Raw genomic sequence first — 6,115 nt, forward strand, 5'->3', positions numbered from 1 at the left:
ACTCCCTGTCATACCAATAAAGTAGAATAAAAATATTACCTACTGAAAAACGTTTTGTGGCGCTGCTTCTCTTTGCTGGTATTTCTCCACATCCCTGGGGTCGGAACACAGGGCTGGGGAACAGAAACAATCACGCCCACTTTGACGGCACCGAACACAGTGACACTCGTGAGGAAAATGGAGACAGACTGGTCAGGCTCCCTCACCTCATATCCAGCTGAACATGCCTCAGCCTGTCTGATGTAGATATGTTAAGCGTGCATGTGCACCCAGGTGTTTCTTAGCTATCTGACTCTAAGACAATGGCTCTGATCTGCTGGGGGGCTGAGTTCGCATCTGAGTAGAGCATGTCAGCCTTGCCAACAGCTCCCAGGATCTTTTTCCAACTATCTAGCTTGTGACCTGCATATAAGGGGTCTGTGACCCAGCCAACAACAGGTTTGAATGGTCTGTGACCCAGCCCAACAACACTGGAAGCAGATACTTCATAATTGAGCTGGACAGACCAATGGACCTCAACAGGTCATGCTGGAAGCATCATAAAAAGACTTGGTGACCAGAAATGCTGGGCTCATTGTCTCTTTATAGAATAGGGCACCTAAGCTCTTGGTTGAGGGTGCCAATCTCTTATGTCTCCCAAAGCCAGTAAGAGATAATGAGGAAAGGGAAGAAATCAAGGGGAGGTGACCACAGATGGTGACATTCCTAAGTAAGCAGGTCTGTTGGACATGGGGAGGAGAGGGGACAGAAGCTGACACCCCACATGTTCCAGGCTGCACTTTGTAATTAGCTGAGCGATCCAGACCAGCAATTAAGAATCTCCCAAGACTCCAGATACAGACACTGAACTCATCTGTTTCCCCATCTGTAAATGAAGAAAATAGTTTTCCGCTTCCCTGAGTGGAGGTCATGAGAGAGGGAAGTAAGCTTGCTCATCAGCATATGTGCCCTAGAGAAGCAAACAGGAAATAGAGCAGCAATTCTCAGAGTGGGTTTGGTAGAAAATGTTCAATAAAAAAGTTTCAAAATAAGTGTGGAACATACTACATTCTAGGCCCTTCTCCAAGCTTCACAAGGCATGATTCCCAATCAGTGGCTCGGAGAAGTCCTGCCACAGAGTGATCTGTTTCACCTTAACTCAGCTTAACCTGATCCTCATTCCTCTTTTGCTAGGGAGACTATTACAGTCCTGTGCTCCTCGGCACACGTTAGAAAAATTCCCACAGCCCCTGCCTCTGCCGACAGCTGACCCAGGCTGACTGCTGGGGACACCGGCCTGAGGGCCGGAGCTGGGCTCCAGGAAGGGTTGGGGTGAGCTCTACCACCCTGTGCCCCAGGTATCCCCAACATCACTCTCATCCTCTCTTGCCCATTTTCACACAGCTGAATGATCTTTTTGAAATATAAATTTGATCACATCTCTCCCTGGCTTAAAACTCTTAATTAATGCCTTGCAATTGCACTCGCAATAAGACAACAAATCTTTGACATGGCTTCAGGTCCTGTGTGCTCCGGGCTCTATGTGCCTTCCCTGCCTCACCTCGATCCCCCTTACCCTGAGCTCCCTCCACACTGGCCTTCCCCCACCTCCACAAAGAGCCCAAGTTCTTTCCCACCACCAGACCTTTGCAATGTGCTGTTCCCTCTGCCTGGATCACTTTTCCCTTTTTCCTGACTTGCTAACCCCTAGCATCGACAGATCTCAGCTTAAATGTCACTTCCCTGCGAAGCCTTTCCTGACCACTCTCTCACAGAGCTCGGCCCTTGTTTTCCTCTTGGCACTTGGCACAACCCGTGATCGTGCATTTAGGTGTTTGTTTCAGATCTACAAGGGCAGGGACCGTGATTGTTTTGTTCACTGTTGGAGCCCTGGCAGCAGGAGTTGACACACAGTAGGTGCTCCATAAATATTTGTTGAATAAGTGATTAATTAGAGATGACTTTTTAAAAGGAAACAAAGATAGGACAGGAGTAAATATGATCTGACTACGGCTACACATAGAACAACAGATCAGCCAGCTCCCACTCCACCAACATTCTATTCCAGTCATATTTGGTCACAGGACAAGCAGATGGATTTCTCAGGTTTCTGGAGAGGAATTTTACCTTGCCTGGTTCCTTTGCTGTATCTGCTTTTTCTTTTGTTTTTCTTTTTTGTTTGTTTGTATTTGCTTTTTGACATTTCCTGAGCATCTACTATGAACCAGGTAGTGTGCTAGGCTCAGGGGGTGCAGGCAGGTCTTCCAGGATCCTACTTACTCTCCAGCTCCTGGCCCCGTTTTTCCTTCCTACCTTTTCTCAGTCCTGGCAGCTGCAGCTCAGCCTCTCTCTCCCAGACCCTCTTCCGTTCCCACATTGGGATTCCTGGATCCAGACAGAATCTAAAGAGGTTCCCCATTGGACATATAATTTGGAATGGAAACCCCTGTGCTAACAGATCTGATCTGATACTTCCTGCTTCACTCCACAAGATGAGATGAATTCACATTCCTTTTCTACAGTCTCAGGCTCGTCTTCATACATCTTTCTCTGAGGACTTGGGCAGGGGTGGGGTCTAAGCACACACAGCTCGATCCATCCTTTTCATTCACACTTGTCCTGGAGTGTTATTTGATCGCATAGGTCTCAGTTCCACTCATCCCAACCCTCCCCAAATGATCACTCTCGCACACGGCTGGTGGGAGTGTAAATTGGTACCACCCTAAGGAGTGTGATGTGGCTCTACCAAAATTAGAAGTGCATATACCTTTTGGCCCAATAACTTCACTTCTGGGAATTTTTCTTAAAAATACACTTGCACACGTGCAAAATGATGTAAGTACAAGGTTATTCTTTGTAGCATCATGCGTAAAAGCAAGATTTGAAACAACCCAAATGTCCATCCCCAGGGGACGGTTACACAATTTATGGTGCTTCCATACAATGAGCCCCTGTACAGCCGTAAAAAGGAAAACCTGAATGTGCTTGCTAGGTACTGAGACAAAAAGAGCTTAAAAAGAGATTTGTTAGGTTTATAAAAACAACTGGTGCACGACAGGACCTATACTATGCTATCTTTGGATTATAACATAGAAAATAAAAAGATGCACTTGCATATGCATCAAGGAACTTGGGAAGGACAGCCAGGAACCAGAAACTATGGAGAGGACAGGAAGGAATGCGGGACAGGGCAGAATTCTTACTGAATACAATTTAATTTTCTTTTTCTTTTTTTTTTTGCAGCTGGCCTGTACGGGGATCTGAATCTTTGACCTGGGTGTATTAGCACTGCGCTTTAACCAACTGAGCTAACTGGCCAGCCCCTCAATTTTACAAACTTTTATGTATTTTAATGATATGGGCACACTACAAATTCAAAATAACTTAATTAAAGGTATTTTGAAACCTCTGAAAGTTTACCCTCATTAGAAACCTGTGATTTGTCTTCAGGCTCATTCATCTAAAAACCTCAAAAATCAGGTCTCTTAAAACACGTCTGATCATTTGGCCCTTTGGGAAGCTCCCGGGTCCAAGGAAACTGACACCGTGGAACAGGCTTCCCACACATTCTCCCCTATCCTGAACTGTTTCTCAGAACCCTAACAGCAGAATCTGAGGTAAGGGAAACGTGGGGTGTCTCCATCAAAGAACAAACACCCCCTTGCTTGTTGGAGCCCAGGCTGCTAAGAATTCAGACCAGCTCATCCCATCAAAAGCACTGCATGCCCAGCTGGGGTCTCTAAGGTGGTCTCCAGCCTCCTGAAGCCAGCCAGCCCTGGGAAGGAGCCATGCACATGGGAGTTTATTGTGGGCAGAACATGTTCTTACATGTCCCAGCCAAGGTCCCCTGCAGACGGCTCCTGTCCCTTTGCCCCAAGAGCCTTCTTGTACCAGGAGCAAGAGGAAAGGAGGCTCAGTCCTTGGGCGGGGCCAGCCAGGCGGGCTGAGAGCCAACAGCCCAAGATTAAGGCTCATCCTGTGAGGGACAAGAGTGGGAGGACAACTACCCCTGCATCATCACGCCCACTGGGGCACAATCCTGAGGCATGGGCTACATGATCTCCCAGAGGGTCCCCAGAAAGACAGAGTGCCAATTGCCCACAGCAGTAACCAGCCCATTAATGCACCTTGATGGGTCTTCTTCTCTTGACTTTCACCCAAGTATTTATCTCCAGGTCTGCTTTGGGGGAAAACCCAAACTAAGATAAAGTGGTCATGGTGCCCCACCATAAACTGTGGTCATCCACCGTCTCTCTGAACTCCAGCAGAAGAACCTAGTCAAGTGAGATGTGATGGAAAAAGCCCAGACTGGGAATGGAAGAAAGGGGATCTCCTTTAGGCTCAGCCATCATCCTCTGTACAACCTCAGAACACTCTCCTAACCTCTCTGGGCGTCTGATGTCTGTCTCAGCCGTAACACTGGAGGAGGGGTAGTCCTGATAAGCATGTTTTTTATACTTGCACCAACTTGGGGAAAATGTTTACAGCTGTCCCATTGTCCCCTGCCTTTTTAATATTCAAAATGAACATCATTGACTTGACCCTACAGAGCAAGGGAGACTAGTATTAAAACTTAAGTTGGGAATTGGACTGGCCGGTTAGCTCACTTGGGAGCGCATGGTGCTGGTAATGCCAAAGTCACGGGTTCAGATCCCCGTACCAGCCAGCCACCAAAACAAAACTCAAAGCGCATACTTACTAATTAAATAGAGGGATAGCCATAAGAAAACTGGCACTGATTTTTAGCCACTACCATTTTGACAGCTGGGTTTGCTTGTGAAGTTGCAGCGTGGAGGCAGCCAGCATTCTACACCTTCAACCTGAGATCAGGTCTCGGACGGCAGTGTGAAGCTGGGCAGGCTGCAGGGAGATCGGGGGCCACAGTCCCAAGCATGAGCCACTGAGACTTAGGGAGGCTTGACTGAACACATGTCATTGTCCCAACTCCATAAGGTAGGACTATTATTATCCCATCGTCCAGACGAGGGAGTGAACACCTAAGATCCCACGCTCATAAGCAGGTTAGCAGGGCTCACACCCGCATTTCCTAGTTCCCCAGAGCTCACTCTAAGCTCCACCCTTTGTGTCCTACTGGACAGAGGTCTCTAAGTCCTCTGCATCTCTAAACTCTTCCATTTCCATGCTCCTAACTCCCAAATTCATTATCCCTGCCACTATACTCGGATTAGGATCCACAACTACACTCGCATCTGGACTAGATACTTCAGTTTGGCTTTGCAGCTGATGAACACTTCAGCAGACCCTGCACCCTGGGATACAGGGTGACCAGCATGTCAGAGAAAAGCTAATGGGGGTGGCCTCGCAATGGGGGTAGTCTTCGTAGGTTTCAGTGGTACCAAGTGGTGACCTGGTGACAACTTAGCTCTCCGTCTTCCAGCCCCATCTCACTTCCCCTATGGAGAATCCTCTTCCCCTATTAGCGACGGCACTGTCCTCTTTGTATCTGTCACAGACACTGTGCTGCCCTGTGGCAGCTCTCAGCCGTCAACCTCAGAGGGAACCGCCTTGGCTGAAGAGAGCCACCTCATCAAAGCGCACACCCCTGCCCAGGGGTGCCCAGAAAGAATTACTGGTCAAGAAGGGGGCACAAAGCCCTGTCCCTTTGTCCCAACTCGGGGCAACTCTGAGGGGCCATCCTAGCTTCAGAGCTCCCAGAGGGGGTTGGTGGACACTTGGGGACTCTCCCTCCCCACCTCCTTCCCTCCTGCCCACAGATGTTCATGCTGAAAACATACCCTAAGTAGCTGCCTGCCTGCGATTTCATCTCAGACATTCCTTCCCAGGAGCCCAACCTGCAGAGCCTTCTCCATCCATCTTCTCCCTTCTCACTTCAGAAGTCTCCTAACATCAAAGGCCACCTGGTGCTTATAGGAGACCCGTCCCCACCCCAGCTCCCGTTTGGTGCAGGCTTTTCTCCCAAGCATGGGGACTAAGGCATGGAACTTGTTTGCCACCTGTGGCCTTGGGGTAACGTCTCCCACCTTCCCACAGGGGAGAAGTGAAGGAGCGGAGCAGCCTGGGGGAAACCGAGACAACCTTTAATCAGGAAACCTCAGGAAAGGATGCGTGATGACAGGCGGCATGGTCCCAGTGGAATCTCAGGCCCTATCTGACT

Source organism: Cynocephalus volans, chromosome 4 (assembly GCF_027409185.1).
Source record: "Cynocephalus volans isolate mCynVol1 chromosome 4, mCynVol1.pri, whole genome shotgun sequence".
Lineage (NCBI taxonomy): Eukaryota > Metazoa > Chordata > Mammalia > Dermoptera > Cynocephalidae > Cynocephalus > Cynocephalus volans.